The sequence below is a fragment of the Strongylocentrotus purpuratus genome, unplaced genomic scaffold, assembly GCF_000002235.5.
Source record: "Strongylocentrotus purpuratus isolate Spur 01 unplaced genomic scaffold, Spur_5.0 spur5_scaffold_13, whole genome shotgun sequence".
Taxonomy (NCBI): domain Eukaryota; kingdom Metazoa; phylum Echinodermata; class Echinoidea; order Camarodonta; family Strongylocentrotidae; genus Strongylocentrotus; species Strongylocentrotus purpuratus.
In genome coordinates this window covers 22,560,114-22,578,260 of record NW_022145598.1, presented here as the reverse complement: position 1 = coordinate 22,578,260, position 18,147 = coordinate 22,560,114, and the positions used below count along the sequence as shown (strand labels likewise).

The 18,147-nt window shown below is 38.8% G+C and overlaps 1 pseudogene; it reads right to left on the bottom strand.

Annotated features, from left to right (window-relative positions):
* Positions 1-4: 4 nt before the first annotated feature.
* On the bottom strand, positions 5-18,113 carry LOC115923233 (annotated as a pseudogene).
* Between the last annotated feature and the right edge of the window lie 34 nt (positions 18,114-18,147).

Below are 18,147 nucleotides of genomic sequence, written 5' to 3'. Positions count from 1 at the left end.
CCAAAATCAGGGGTAAAAGGTGGAATGTCGGCTTCCTCACTGTCCAGTCTCTCCCTCTGGAAAACAAATGTAAACAAATGAAACATAGATGGAGAAGAGTTTATGATAGATGATCTCAAAAATCAGTCTCCATTCCGTTATATTGTAGAATATCATGTGAGTTGATCATTATACAAATGATGCATGCTCATGAGTTCATTATACGATCTATCCGCACTCGAGTTGAGGCTGTGTGTACCTATTGCACAAAGCCGTTAGGCTGAGTGTGATAGATACACACAGCATCAACGAGGGCGGATAGATCGTATAATGAACGAATGAAAACATGCATCATTTGTTTAATACAACGAAACTCCTAGATCCTTGTTATTTGATGTAAAAAGAATTAATTCAAGATTGTTTCGTGACAGTATATGACTGACAAATAAATCTCAAGTTATAAGTCTCAATTTAGTGCGCACACATGAGTATAGATACACATGTATAGCAAGTGCACTTACCTCTATACCCATTTACACATAGTGCTGCGCAAGAATAGGCCCACGCACACACAGTATTAAGCGCTCCAACCTCTACGCGCACTACTCGCACTGAAAAAGCGTGCAATAGGACTGGATAATATTGAACGCTTTTTCATGAAAAAGCGTGCAATAGGCTCAGCAAATGAGTCACACGTGACCGCGCATGACCAATCATTTGATTAGGATCTGGGAGTGAGTTGTATAATTGAAACTACATGTATTTATTTCATGTGGAGTGTTTTAAAGTAACAGTTTTTCTCTGAAAATGCTGAGGGGACATCATGCACTCACCCCATCGCCCCCCCCCCCCACCCTTAAACCTATGACAAAGCCCGGGAAGTATTTTGAAATCAACTTCAAAGCTTTGCTTGTAAAAGTCATGGGGTTCCTGACTGACCTAAAGGTTTACAATTATGATTGCAGCATGAGCTAAATCCAGGATTTTATTTCAGAATCTGAGGCAATGTTACCGAGTCACTTTAAGATATATACCTTTGTTGGGAAGACGGGCAGATCGTCCTCTTCTTCCACATCCACATGGATCGGAGATGACGACTCCCTCTTGGATATCCGAGGAGACGACACGCCCGTGATAGGCTCAGGGCCCCACCCAGCGGATCGCTCATGCTCTCCATCTCGACGAAGGAATCCTCCTGGCCGTCCTGTATGTGAAGATATGACAGGAGTATTTGTAATAATTGTGATATTAATAACATTATTTATTTCCAAAGCACATTTGCCAGAAAAAATATGAAACATTATAAGATGATGACGTGGATCCTAATCAAATGATTGGTTGAATGCATACACATGACCAGGCATTGATTTTGCCTATTACGCGTAATTTAGATAATGACCGGTCATTATCCAATTCTAATGACCGGTCATTAGTAAAATCATGTTATAAAACATCATTTTATAAAACAAATAAAACATAATGTTATAAAACAAATAATACACATCATTTGTTCAGGCATTACAGTAGTAACATTACCCACACTTGGTACCTTCATAACAGTCCAAACACCATCGGCTACCGCCTTGGGCGTGTTAGACTGTTCCAAAGGTACCTCATGTGGGTAATTCTTACTATAAATGCCGTCACTGCTGTGTTTAATTGGTATATTATGACACAAAAATCGCTGGGAACAAACAAAAACAATATCTACATAACTGTATCCTTTTGGCTAAATAAAAAAAATTGCTTTTATCAAAAGGGACGACTCATAAAGAAGCAAGGCACAAGACAGCATTTACCCTCGGCTGATATTTATCAAAAAACATTGCATGTGTCCATCTCTTACTTAAGAATTTCCCTTGTGCCAGCCTGTCATCTTACTTTAAAAGTACACTATCCACAAACTATTCCGAAACAACCCTGTTATCCAATGCATAATTTTCTGCCCACTATACAAGAGTGAAACCTGTATATGAAGACCGCTCAAGGGAAACATGAAAAGTGGTCTTGATAGGCAGGTGGTCTTTCTATGTAGGTGGTCACTAAAGCAGGTTTGACTGTATTTCAAACTATCTTTCCATCTCTACATCAACTCCTTGGGTGGTATTCTCGAAAGCAGACTAACTTTAGTCCATGGTTTAATCCACTGACTAAGTATGGAATGCCAAGTGTCCAAATGAATATATTTTTGAATAATTTGATATGCCCCTCGATTTACCATGATAACATAATTATATCATAGCTAAATTATTATTTATTTATTATGTTATTACACTTTATTTTAATTAAGTGACAGATTAAATTATTCAAAAACATATTCATATGGACACTCGGCATTCCATACTTAGTCGGTGGATTAAACTAGAGTTAGCTTTCGAGAATACCACCAATTCTTCCATCCTTTCACCTTTTCATTCATCCCTCCATCTTGTTACTTACACTATCCATATCATCATCGTCATCGTCAGGCTCGTCAGGCATGATGTTTGGATTCACGGATGTCGTTCTCTCTTTCAGATTCACAACAAAACCAAGCTGGAAATTAAAGAAAAATTTGCTTTTAGGTGGAAATCATATAATCATATCATACAGTATTATATGTTTAAAACAAGACAAATGTTACATGTTACATGTTACATGTACTACACTAATGTACTGTAAATTGTAATACAAATGCAGAAGAGTTTATTCCTAAAGATTTTGTGGTCTAGTGGAAACGTCACCAGATTGTGGATCACATGCTTTATGGTTCCAGTCTTATCTCAGCACAATGTCCTTCGGTAAAAAACTAATCTACATTTGCCACTCTCCACCTAGGTGTACAAAATGGGTGCCTGGTAGGAATTTATCTCTTGAACGTTTTGAATGCCTTAGCAAGCTAGACTTAAGCCAGGGTAATATAGTAATTTATAGGTGCCTTGGGGTGGATATGTGTGCAACTTTGTTATTACATGTGATATGAAAATGTATCATTCAATTCATTTATCATGAGTTTACATACAAATGAGTAGTTACACACACAAACATACACATTTATTATTCTATTCATTAATCACTATTTTACATACAAATCAGTAATTACACACACAGCATTTTACATTTTAAACATTACACACACGAAAATGTATTATTTGATTCATTTATCAATTGATTCCCGTAGATCCCATGCACTTAAATTACTGAATGATCATTCTAGTCCATGACCACGTGCCTCGTTTCCGTTTTCCTACATGGACTAACAAGTCTGTCAACAAGTACTGAAGAAGTAGAAGAAGAATGACTATTTTTACATACAAATTGGTCATTACGCACATAACCTGTTTTTTCTTCAGCTGGCTATTCTCCTTACAGACAATGAAAGAGAATCTTACCTCAGGCAGAGGTAGACATGAAGGCCTGGTTTTGCCATAGAGGGCGAAGAAGAAATCAACCACATCACAACGTAACCTGGCATCGTGAGATGTACCAGAACTGTAAAACAAAGACATCAAAACAAAAGGCGATAATAGGGCTGCTCGTGCATGGAAGAATTAATAATAATAATAATAATAATAATCTTTTTACAGTCCACTCCAAATTTTATTAAGATAAACCGAAAATGGAATTTTTTTTTGCCCAATTGATCGTGAGCCCGGCAGCCACTGTGCAGCGCCAGATCGACGTTGCTCTATCCCTTATTGTTGAACGCCAAACAAGGTAGCAGCAACTCCCGTCTTTATACGTCTTTTGGTATGACGCGGCCGGGGTTCGAACCCCCGACCTCCCAGTTGTGAGGCGGATGCTCTACTGACTGAGCCAACACACCGGTATGGATAGGATTATTCATCAATTATTGTAACTATAACTGTAATATAATTATTATAACAACTAGCAGAATCTAACTTCCTTGTGTGTGTGAAAACAATAAAACTCTCACTAATCAATGGGATCCTGATCGTGATTAAAGTTGTGCTACATGTAATTGCAGTGTTTCTTTATAGTGAAGAATCAAGATTATTGTGTAACAGATGTCAGTGAAGCTGTATGTGGACAGATAGCATTATCAAAGAGCATGAGGCATGCTTTGTTGAAAACATTGTTAAATATTTCAATCATTCCTGCAATTTGAGGCACTGACAGTAAATGATAAGTATATGTAGATGCAAAAATAGTTTTAGATTTTCTTTTCTGAACAAACAGACTGTGCTAGTGATGCTGCTAGCATCATTCTACTTCAATTTCAATGTTACTCATGTTTCCAACAAAACATTACAAATCAATTATAAGCATTTAAAACAAATGTAAGAAATACATGTTGGAAACAGAGGGGTCCACTAAAAAGCAATGCTTGTACAAGTGTGAACACCTCAAATGATACTTAGGAATAATGAGTAATTAAATTAACGAATCCGTAACTACAAAAGGAACTACAGAATAGGGGAAAGAAAAAGGGGGATGCCAACAGAGACGAGAAAGGGACAAGACAATGCTTTACACGACAACACTTCAAAACAACATAGATAAGAAAGAGTTTATTGATGACGCTTACTTCATGTGGGCCCAGAGTCTCTCTACTAGTTCCTCTGTGCTAAGCTTTGACTGTTCCTTGTACTTGAATGGTGGGTTGGCTATCAGCAGCCGCAGCAGCTTGTGCCTGGGATGGAGATACAGGCAGGGGTATTAAAGACACGTTCATGTTCATCTTGTAAAAATGTTAGCAGACTTATCAACACAGAATGTCATTGCATCTACCCATTTTTTCTCATCCCCATGACACTGCCTCTTACCTCTGATTTACACATATCGAGCTTCTGTTTTACTAAAGTCGGTTTACACAACCTCACATAGAAACAGTGTTTAAATGAGGCAGAAATATCTAGGGTTGTCAGAGGAGGTCTATATGAAATCTCAAAAAGTCCACAATCCCTTATACGTCGCACAGAACAACAATTAAAATGTGTTTTATATTTTGATAGAAAGGCATGGCCCATTTTACACCAACAACAATGTAGATCTACCTACATGTATTGGTAGCGGATCCTTTGCCAATATTTTCAGTAAATGAATATGTGTAGGTACATGATAATTACTCACTTGATAATAGGAACAGGGTCTTGGTATATGATAATTACTCACTTGATAATAGGAACAGGGTCTTGGTACATAATAATTACTCACTTGATAATAAGAACAGGGTCTTGGTACATGATAATTACTCACTTGATAATGGGAACAGGGTCTTGGTACATGATAATTACTCACTTGATAATGGGAACAGGGTCTTGGTACATGATAATTACTCACTTGATAATAGGAACAGGATCTTGGTACATGATAATTACTCACTTGATAATAGAAACAGGGTCTTGGTACATGATAATTACTCACTTGATAATAGGAACAGGGTCTTGGTACATGATAATTACTCACTTGATAATAGGAACAGGGTCTTGGTACATGATAATTACTCACTTGATAATGGGAACAGGGTCTTGGTATATGATAATTACTCACTTGATAATAGGAACAGGGTCTTGGTACATGATAATTACTCACTTGATAATAGGAACAGGGTCTTGGTACATGATAATTACTCACTTGATAATAGAAACAGGGTCTTGGTACATGATAATTACTCACTTGATAATAGGAACAGGATCTTGGTACATGATAATTACTCACTTGATAATAGGAACAGGGTCTTGGTACATGATAATTACTCACTTGATAATAGGAACAGGGTCTTGGTACATGATAATTACTCACTTGATAATGGGAACAGGGTCTTGGTATATGATAATTACTCACTTGATAATAGGAACAGGGTCTTGGTACATGATAATTACTTTCTTGATAATAGGAACAGGATCTTGGTACATGATAATTACTCACTTGATAATAGGAACAGGGTCTTGGTACATGATAATTACTCATTTGATAATAGGAACAGGGTCTTGGTACTTGATAATTACTTACTTGGTAATAGGAACAGGGTCTTGGTACTTGATAATTACTTACTTGATAATAGGGACAGGGTCTTGTTCCACGATGTCCAATAACCATGAGAAGATATCAGCACTGGCTTCAACTGCAACACAAAAACAAACAAGAAACAAATAGAATAGAATGATTAATTTCACTGTACTGTCATGATTTGTGCACGAGAGATGCTGTCAACATTAACCAAAGGAACACTGAGTATCTTGAGGATGGGTAATGACAGAAAGACAAAAATCACTAAATCAACCTAAACTTCCACAAGATCAAGTCCAAGGATGATGTTGAATATACCTTTGACACAGTCAACAAGCACTTCTAGTGCTGCTAGCCAGTGACATCTGACGTGTCCGAATTGAACGTAGATCTGGTAGATGTTGTTGTCCTGATCCCAACCACAAGAATAAATTCTCTTAAAGCAGTAAAACCAATAAGTAAAGAAAGTGAAATATGGATATACATTTGACACAGTCCACAAGCGCTTTTAGTACTCAGCTCCCAGCCTGGCCTTGATAAAGTGTCCATGCCGAGCGTAGTTCTTGAAGGAGTCAGCCCCCTGGCTGTTTTCATATTCCATCACCTAGATGTTACTTTATCAATCGTTATACTAATGAATAAAGTGAAAAGAACAATGGGTATACCTTTGATGTAGTCCACAAGCGCTTCTAGTACTGCCAGCCTGACCTTGGTAAAGTTCCCGTAATGTGCATACAAAATGTATGTCTGGAAGAGCGTTGGCCTGATGGATCAATGGCTGTTCTTCTCATTCTGATTACCTAGATGTTACTTTATTAATGGTTTAACCAACGAATGAAATGAATGGAACATTCGGTATACCTTTGACATAGTCCACAAGCGCTTCCAGCGCTGCCAGTCTGACCTTGGTAAAGTTCCCGTACTGAGCGTAGGCCTGGAAGAGCGTTGGCTCGCTGGGTAGATGGCTGTTCTTCTGTAGAAGACGGATGTTTCTCAAGCAGCTGATGGTGACGGTGTGCTGGTAGCAAGGCAGGAGCTTCTCAAGGTTCAGGCATCGGGTCACCTCCTCCAAAACCATCTAAAAACAAAATGATTTGATAATATTACCATCTTTGCTGACATTGTAAACTCACTCACTTCATAAATACAAGATCTTTGAGATGAAAGATAACATCCTGTAGCTTGTAAATAAATTTGCCAAAATAAGATATTTTTTTTCCCAATAGTTTTCGCATAAATTTTGCACACAAAAAAAATCAGCATTGAAGTCAAGCATTGGAGTCACTACCTTAGCACCATTTGTTCTCATCTGACAATGTTACCAAGTCCCTTTAAAACTATAGCTCCTCCAAGATTTCAAACCTACACTATGCCTCAGTACTGTACTGTTTCAAGATCACCTTGGGCTACAGTTTTATCTGTGCCCCTTATAGCAGTCAATACTTTTCACAGTCAAACCTGTCTATGGCGACCGCCCAAGGGAAACATAAAACATGGTCTTTGTAGACAGGTTCCTTTAGTACATGTTTCAATTAGAAACCATTCTCAAGGGAAAAACAAAATGTGGTCTTTGTAGACAGGTGGTCACTATTAAAAGCAGGTTTGACTGTATAATATTTGATCACTACATGTGAACATACCTTTGTTTCAGGGGAAAGGTTCTCCACACTGGTGTTGACCATGGAAACGGCAGGAGTGATGGTGTTAGAGAGCGCATCAATCAGACCGGCCCGGTAGTAGCAGTCAGAGAACTGATTTGGGAGAAAAAAAAGGGATTGATACAATTGATCCGAGAATGCATTCAGACAGGTATGGGCCCGTTGCATAAAACTTACCATTGATGGTAACTTTGCTATCAATGGCAACTACCATGGTAACAGGGCTTAACAGCCTATAAAAATCAAGGTTTCCATGGTAGTTACCATTGATGGCAAAGTTACCATCAATGGTAATTTTTCTGCAACAGGGCCATGGTCTATTGCTTGTACCTGTCCTTTTCTAAAGAAACACAACTGTTCTTAGTAGAGAATTGCGATGTAAAATTCTTGGGGGTCATACAGTGTAGAGTGGGAAGATGTTCTCACCTTATTTTTGGCGTTGTCATTGTACTTGATGAGGTCTACAAGAACGCTAAGCTCTCCCTAGGACACATCGTGTGGATGTTGCGTATCAGACCAATGGCTTGAGGTACAGCCTGGAAAGAATATCACATGAATGGAAATCATCGATCTAAAGTATGAAAGTCTGCTGTTGAAAAAACAATATACATTTCAGAACAATCTAAATGAAAATATGCAAAGTGATATTAGGCCTGTCTTCATCAGCTCGAGTTTGCCAAATAACCACCTATTTTCAGACTCGGGATATTATCCCGAAGCTCAAAATTTCGTCTTCACCAGACCAATATGCTTATCACAAACTGTATCGGACGGGGGCAAATTAGCCCGCTATTTCACAAATAGCGTGATATTTTGGAACAAGACCAATATTTCTTGGGACATTGTCTCGACAAAATATTCCGCTGATTGCATCTGCGGGCTGATGAAGACGCAAATTTACTGGTTAATTTGCAATCGGGATAGTTAAAATAGCGAGTTCTTTGGCAAACTCGGGCTGATGAAGACAGGCCCATTGAGTGAACCTGTCAGGTTTTCATCCCATACAAATGTACCTCACAACATCCACTCTACCTTTGATGAGGGTGACTTTTCCGAATATCACTCTCCCTGACACCTTGAATCTAATTAGTTTTTCCAGGTAATACATACCATGCCAAATGAATGACACAAACATTCCGCCACAATTTCTTTATTTGTGAATATTCACAGAAAAATATGGATAAACAGGCAAGGCAACAGTCTCCAAAACAAAACCCTAAAACAAATATGTATACTGGTAAGTAAAGTCTGTATCCAGCGCCAATTAACAGAGACATGTAAAGATTAGATTACTATGTTTTAAGACAAAGGCTTCAGTGACAATTACCATGCAGTCAATACCCTAATCCTAAAACTAACCTAAATCCTGAATGTAAACCCCACCCCATATGTGTGAGGAAATGAAGCCTTGCACATTTTTTGTTGGAGCAAATATTGGAACATAAATTATTGCAAAAGTGTGCTAGTCGAGTGGTTTAAGCACTTGACTTGAAATTTGAAGGTCATGGTTCAATCCCTGACACGGCACTAATGCAAGACATTAGTCTACATTTGCCACACTCCTCCCAGGTGAGGTAAATGGGTTAGGGTTAGGGTTAATTAATTCCTTGAAATGCTAGATCGCCGTAATGGCAGCTATGCTAGGCTAATTCCGGGCTAATTATTAATTTGTGCGCCTCGGAATAGAATTGTTTGGATAGACGGCGCTTTATAAATGCCTATTATCATTATTTATATTGAAGGTATATTTTGAGAGAGAAACCAACCTTCTGGATTAAGTAGGCCCTGAAGTCCATGAAGTTATTCCGTCTCACAATGTCCTCTGATGAGAAGGAGCTGAAGAGTTTCTTGAACATGGCAATGAGGGCGGTGTGACCACTGAAGGTTTCGGCGAGCTCGTTGGATACCTGCCAGAAAACAAGTGGATTTGATTTCAAAATAATATTTGACGAACACAACATCTTCTTTTTAGTTGTAATCTTTGAATGCATTTTTTTTGCCACCAAACACTGCAGAATTGTGCCTCTCTGAGACATGTAAGTGCTGCAGCATTAGTTCAAGGATACTGGTAGGTTTCAGCCAAAATTCATAGATGGAGATAAAAACCATTCTCTACAACTCTGAATTCAACCGTATTCAAGACAAACCACAAAATGAGCAATTATCAAGAAATGGTATAAGACCCATAGCAGTAGGCTCTCATGGGAATTTGACACCATTTGGGTGTTAATAACCTAATAACAGGTGTTGTCAATCACCAGGATTAGCTTTCAGTTTCATGACCAATAGGCCTCATGTAATGCTCTGCATTTTCCATCAATCACCCCATATGGAAACGTTATTATCTAACATTCCCCTCACCCAAAGACCCTCCGAGAGACTAGGGGATATTTCTTGATGGGACCATGCACGGGTTTGCTGTGTGCAAGACATTTACACCCATTAAAGGTGTTTCCACCAAATCTGGTTTCAGCAAGTTATGACCTACTGGAACTGACCACCATCTTCTTTTAAATCATGTCTGCACTAGTTTGGCCTGGAGGGATTAGACCTCCCTGCATGGTCACTGACAGGTGGTTATCTCATCAAACAAGCTCTCACACAAGAAAAAGGGGATCATGGGAAACCTATAGGTACCGCTTATGCATTGTTTGCTATATAGAGGGCGCAAGTAACTACCAAGTAGTGCAGTGGGGCTTTAAGAGGATGAGAATGATGACCTACCTGTGCATAGCAGTATGCAGCTTGTGTTCTGACCTTGTAGTAGCAGCCGGAGTGGAGTATGATGTCACTCAGAGCATGGGTCGTTTCCAAGCTGGCAAACTTCTTGAGACATTCAACAGCCTACAGAGAACAATCAGTCAAATTTAATTCACCATTTATCATGATTGGTTTGAAATCCCCCCCCCCCAACCTACTATTTGTAGGTGTTTAGTCTCATAACTTTAGCATATCAAGTGAAAAAGTCACAGGGTTACAGTGATATGTTTGCCCTGCCCCTCCACTCCCCCCCCCCCCCTCCAAAACAGGTGATGCAGAATATTTACTAATACTAATAAGAAAAGTGAAAAGTCAATACCCCATAGGAGTGAACTAATTCAATCATTTGAAATGGACCCCGCCCGTCTGAAAGGGGGGAACAGGATTCTAGACGTCATAGCAATTTAGTTTACAAGTTTTCTAAAGAATTCTTTAAACTAAATTGAAGTGGTTTGCTCCACAATCTTGCTGTAATTACAAGTAATAATAATATTGGATATTTATATACTGGACATATCCACCATATATGGTGCTCAAGGTGCTCCAACTATTACCCCGGCTCTGCTAGGCAGCCGATTTCGGCGCTCACAGCATTCAAGGAATTCCTTCCTACCTGTACCTATTTAACACCTGGGTGGAGAGTGGCAAATGTAGATTAATATCTTGCCAAAGGACATTAGTGACGTGGCGGGACTCGAACCGCAGACCCTGTGATACACAATCCAACAAACACTAGACCACAACACCTCTCCATGTACCTGAGTATGTTTAGGTTGAAAGATTAGGGTTAGGAAATTGAAAACCTTACCTCAAGCTGTGCTACAACGTCTCTCTCATATCTGAGCTGACATTGCCACTGGTAGTCAGGCTGGTCAAAGATGACTTCCCTCAAGAGGGTCATCTCCGTGTCAACTCGGATCCATAAAACAGGAGAATCAGGACTAAAAAACAAACGGAGACAAAGTTCTAGTTAACATATGGCACAGATCAGAAATGGCCCCACATATGTACAGATCTTTTAAACATAAAAAGAAACCACTTCACAACTGAAAAATAAAAGGGACCAAATCATAGTTAACACATGGTACAGATGGCCCCGCATTTGCACAGATCTTTAAATATGGAAAGATACTTCAGGACTAAAAAAGAAACAGGGACCAAGTCCTAGTTAGCACAGATCTTTCAAACATGGACAGGTCCCAGTTCATATATATTGGATAAATTACTCCCAAAGTAATGAAGGTGCTTCATTAAAAGTGTTTGTGCTTCTTTTATATTGAAAAATTAAAAAAAATCCACATACTTTAACTTCAAAAGCACTGCCTCAGTTGGTTTCAATATGTTACACATAACTTTTGTCTGCTAATGCTTCAGAGCAGACTGATCATAACATTTAAAACCAAAAAAGTATCTTAACAGAGTTTATAATTGTTACCATAGCTCACCAGCCCTTTTCAGGAATCCTATTCCTTGGAAAGCATACATAGACTAATCCTGAGAACTTAACCTATGACTTTCATTTAATTTTCCTTTCTGTTATCAAAACCAAAGATTATTTGTACATTCGTACTTACTCCATCTTACTGAGATCCATGTCCACCTCTTCACCATTCTTCAAAGGGATCTTCTTCTTTTTGTGCCTGGTAAAAGAGAAAAGAAAGTGTTTCATGACGATTCAGAAAGCTGTCATTGCTTGGAATAATCATAGCACACAGTTTAAGCATTTACATGTACCACACTTATGATGTAACAGGCAAGTTTTCATCCACTTCTGCAGAGTTTGTTAAGCCAAGCTTTTTTTTTCACACAGTTTCTTGCCATCTGCTGTTGAGAGATGGTATAATAATCATACATAATGCTGTGGCTCAGAACCCAACCCAGTCTCAAACTTGCCAGACTGAAGGTCCAAAGAACTGGGGGGTGTTTCACAAAACTTGTCATCAGTGACAAATGACAGTTTTTGTTATAAGCTACTGAAATTTTTGCTTGTGATTGGTTATCAGCAGATTTGTCACTGATTTTTGTCATTGGTCATTGAAAAAAGGCTTTGTGAAAGGGGTCCCAGGACTGTGCCTCACACAATCAAAACTAGGACATTGGATGCAAGTCATGGAAATTCAGTAACAGTGTTGCAGTAAGAAATGGGTCATTATGTTTGTCATCACCTAGAAATTGTTACATAACCATCATACTTTTGTTCTTGACATATTAATACAAGTGCATCTATCACAGCGATGGCAGCAGTGGGATAAGAACCCACCCCATTCACATGTAAATGACTCGAGTCAGAAATATAAGTATTTTACTCAGTTTTCAGCCAAGATAAAATATTTAGCCAACTTTGGTATTCATTTGATGCTTCTGGCTAAATATTTTACCCTGAATTTAAGACGGCTCCCTCCCAGACTCAAGCAAACTCTTTTGCAAGCATTGATTGGCAGGCTCATGCTTATCATATACAGTCATCATAAGCTGCGCACAATTATATTAGGGTGCATTTAATGTGAGCGTAAATTGCACATTGCTTTTGATTAACCGTGTGATGTCACAATGCTTATCAGTAAGTATTTGGGTGTAAAGTCGACTTGGGTAAGTAATTGCTTAATGTGATCTGAATAGAATTTAGACATTTTACTCAGGTAAGCCAAAAGCTAAGTAAAAGTTTTACGTAAAGTATAGAATTGAATACCTGCTCTGGAGACTTGTGTTGTCTAGAAACTGTTTTAACACCTCTACATCAATAACGTACTGAATATTTACCTTCTGCTTTTGGAGTGGCAGTGATCTCTCCCTTTGTCAGGTATTTCTCTCCCTTGGTCAGGTTATCTTCTACTTGGAATGTGTTGTTCAAATGACCCATCAAGCTCTTGAATCGTCACCTTCAGAGGACCCTGAGAGGGAGAATAAAGGGAGGAAAACATCATCACCATCATTGATAATCTTTGGAATAGTCAATAATGTTGGGTAGTAACTAAATCTCATAAATAATAATATTGATAGCAAAACAGTGCTTATAAAGCGCTTTCCACCGAAGTCTCTAAGCGCTGATACTTTCTTTCTCTCTCTCTCTTTCTCTCTCTTTCCCACTCTCTCTCTCTTTCTCTCTCTCGTTTCCCACCTCCCTCCATCCTTCTATTCTGTACCCCCTCCTTGTTTTACTCCCATCAATTTTCTTTCTCTTTCTGTTCCGTCATTTGATTTCAGGTCTGTTTTATTTCCTTCTCTCTTCTATGGACACTATTTGAGAAGACTGGTGTGATATTCAGTCATTTTGGGGAGTCAAGAGAAATAAAGGGGTAAAAATAAATACAAAGAAAAGTAAAAGAGAGATATAAACAAGAACAGTGGGGGGGATCTAAGTAGAGTAGGGGGGAACAGAAAGTGGAGGGAAATAGATACAATGAGAAATTTAGAGAAAAGAGAGAAAGAGACAGAGAAAGTGAGAGGGGCAGAGAGACAGAGAGAGAGCAATCAACTCCTGCAGGGTGACTCACCACGTATTTGATGATACCCGGCCTGCCAGGATCCTGCCTTAGTTCCAGCTCCACGATGTTCCTCTTCCTGTTGAAGTGAAAGGTGCCCCGGAACTGAGCCATGCCCCCCTGGCACACCCAACGGTTGATGAACAGCTTAAGGTCCTTGCCAGACACCGTCGAGATGGACTTCAGAAACTGGTGAATGTAAGACATAATAATAACCAAATCATCATTGTCCTGCATTATTTTGATAACTAGAACAGTTTCTGGCATAAGGCGAAGATGATTTACAAATTTCAAATTAAAAATTTAAATCTGTAATCAGATAAGGAAATTCGAACATACTCAAATCTTAGTCTATCTTTAGCTGCTTAGCAGCGTTCAACCACAACAATCATTCTACAGACTTCATTATAATAATTTATGAAGACAAATATGGCCATAATCATCTACAAGTTTTTTTTTCATATGAATTTAACTAGCTTTTAGTTTTACTCGGTCAATCAAGAGTATGATATAATGATGAGATAAACACTTCTAACACACTCAAGAGACCCACTCACCCCTGATGTCGAGATGAGCATGTTGCTCCAAGCACAGCTCATGAACTTTTGATGTGATGCTGAAGTTGCCAGGGACAGCAGTTTGTTGAAGACCTGGATTGATGAGGTACAAATATAAAGATCAAGATAGTTTATCCCCACAATAAAAAAAAATGAAATGAAAGGATCAATTCAGATATTTCAGAAAATACATCTTTTATGTTATAGGAATCGGGGATAGAAATTATTTTTAACTTTGCAATAAAGGAAGTTGAAGATATTAGCAAAAACATATTCAGGAGGAGGCGCGATAGCTCAGTTGGTAGAGCAGTGGTCACGTCATCCAGCGACCCGGGTTCGAAATGCAAGTCGATGCGCTTGTGCCCTTTGGTGTAAAGGCATTAATCCTCATTACCAAGTCCTATGAAGAGGACCTCAAGCAGTCGGTTCTCTGGTTGTTTACTAACAAGCATTTATGCTTTTTTAGCAGTCAGGTAAAATAACCACCACTACACACACTATTATATCATCCTATAAACTCTTGCGTCACGGTCATCTTCATCATCCCAAATTTGCAAATACAAACCTTGAGGAGTAACTCCTGTCCGACCCTGATCTCGATGAGCCTCATGATGAGATGGGACTTCATCATGATCATCTTCCAATGCCTCCAGGAGACGGTGTGGGGCTGGGTGCAGGGGAAGTGAAGGTTCCCACCCCACACTGAGGGCTTGGTGGTCTTGCCCAATGATGACTGTGCAGATTTGAAGGACGGGGTCGCGCCATCGGCTCCGGCGTCGCCCACAGAAGACTTGGTACCGGTGGAGGGCTCCTCCATGGGGTAGGGGTGGAGGACCACACCTCCGGTCTCCTGCTCGTACTTGCAGAGTTCTGTCAGCTCCTATAGGGGTAAAGAAAAAGATGGTTAGAGTATGTAAAGAATGTGAAAGAAGAGACTTCTGAATTTGAGATCTGTCACTGAACCAAATCAAGTCTGAACATTAATGTTTATTGTCATTTTAATTTTTGTTTAATATGACCACGCCTCCTGTCTCCTACTCATACCTACAGAGTTCTTTCAGCTCCTACAGGGTGAAAAGACAAAGATGGTTTAAAGCACATCTGTACTAGTGTACAGGAGGGATTAGACCACCCTGCAAGGTCACTGGACAGGTGGTTATCTCATCAAATCAGCTCTCAATTAAAAAACATAAGAAAAAGAGGATCATGGGAGACCAATGGTCACCGATTATGCATTGTTTGTTATATAGAGTGTATCAGATTGACAGAATCATCAGGTATTCTAAAAAAACTTTGAAGATGTCAGTAACATGCAGAGAAATACCATGGACCATTTAAAATAAACAAACCTCAGAAAGTCAGCTTAAACACAACAAAAAGCAAGTTGACCAACAGCAAGAACCCTCTCACACTACAGTAAGTGTTGACTTACAGAATAAATCTGGGACCTGTACTCGTTGGTTCCGAACATCTTCCTCAAGCAGAGCCCAGCGAGGTACTTGGTGATACCCTTCGTCAGCCACGCATCGGCCCACGTCTCTGGGCAGATGTAGCAGCCGAAGAACTGACTGGCCAGGGCCTCGGCAAGCAGGCGTCGCGTCTCAAACGTCTGGTCGATGATGCGTGCCGAGTGGAGTAGGTTGGTGCTAGAAAGAGAATAATAATGAAATTTAGCGAAATAAGACGGATCCGGAAAGCAAGAAATGTCTTGTTGCTATATTTTGTTCTGGGGTTAGTATATAGTCCAAGCAGCAGAGCTCCAAAGGGACTGCTGGTACGACCGGCTGTCAACAAACATCTGTTTATTACCTGGGGAGCGTTTCGCAAAGATTCTAAGTCAAACTTAACTCTAAATTGGACTTAAAATTATGGAGAGCCATTTGTAGCCTTATAATGAAATATATTCAAAAGCAAAACTTGTATTTTGGACTTTTCATAAACTCTACATCAAGAACATGAAATCTCCCATGGTAATATAAAATATGAATGATTTGAATCATCATTTTATGCCTTTTGAAATAACTTTTACAAAATATTCTCAAAGATGCTAACAGCTTTCCATAATTGTCCAATTTTGAGATAAGTTCAACTTAGGATCTTTGAGAGAAACATCCCCCTGCAGTGGCTACTCTACACAATTGCACGATCTATACACAGCCCTCTTACCTGAAGATTGCCATGGATGCATATGCCTGGCTGTCATCATACGCCTCATCTACAAAGACTTGCTTGTAGCATGTGTAGGGAAAACTTGTCCCCACAGTTTCTTCATAGAACTCTATCACCTGGGAGAATTAAAACACGAGAGCAAATATCTGATTTAAATTCAGGAAAATTCTCTAATGCTAGAGAATATCGTATTGAATCTTTCTTGAGGGGAACTAAGAGATATTGAAAGGTTTGTAACGCAAATGCATTTTGGCTTCTCTTCAAAGGTCTATATATATTTCAACAACTTGTGAAATGTCAGAATAATGTGGATACTATGATGATGATGATGGTGGTGGTTGGGTGGTGGTGGTGGTGGTCGTAATGATGATGATGGTGATGGTGGTAGTGGTGGTGATGATGATGATGATGATGATGATGAAAAAGGAGAAGATTATGACGATAATGATGATGGGGGTGATGAAGATGATTGTGGTGATGATGATGATGATGATGATGATGATGATGAAGTAAAAGAAGAAGAAGAAGAAGAAGAAGAAGAAGAAGAAGAAGAAGAAGAAGAAGAAGAAGAAGAAGAAGAAGGAGAAGGAGAAGAAGAAGAAGGAAATTGTAATGATGATAAAGATGATACTGTTGGTGTTGATGATGACAACGAAGAACGTGATGAGGAAGATGAAAAACAATGAGTGATAATAAGAGATTCAACTCACCTCGTGAAAAAACACTGTACTGTGTTGCAGTAGTGGTTTGAGTTTTGGAAGGCAAAAGTGTGTTATCTCGTGCATCGTCGGGTCTACTACAACCTCAAATGGCCTAAAAATATTCAAAGAGAAATAAAAAAAATTATAAAATTAAAGAGTGTTATAATCTTATTTTTTTCACTTCTCTACCCATTCACTACTGAATTCACGAAATCCCATAGGCGTCCATACAAGGCCCACAAACTGTGCAACAACTAGGCATACAATTGTGTTAATTATATTATGACGCCCATTCATCAAGCCCTTGTGGCTTTTATGGATGCACCTTTTTTCTATCCTATACTTTTAGTAGATTTTATCATGTCTTCTTTTCCTTTTTCTTTCTTTCTTTTTTAATGTATATATATACATATATATATATATATATATACATATATATATATATATATATATATATACATATATATATATATATATAAAGATCTGACATTTGGGAGACATTCCGGTGTTATTATACCTACTTATAGGAGACACCCAGATTAGGGAGACATTTTCGTGTCTCCTTTACGTTTCAACACCCCATACATGCAGTTTTACAAGGAACGGTGTCCAAAATGCTTCATGAATATTCATGTTAACATTGTAGCTCAATGTTCGCACCGTCCATTTGATACAAGGGTACATCAACTTAAAATAGAAACCCTTTCAAATATGGGGGTGTATACTCGGCGTTGATATAACAGTGCATTTGAGAGACACAAAGTTTATGGGATATATCTCGCTTTCTCAATCGTATATGTGTGGGATATTCATTTCTAAGATCAGATGTGATTCTAACAACGTAATAATGTGCATCTTGCTCATTATTTTTTTAAAGAAAAATATATAT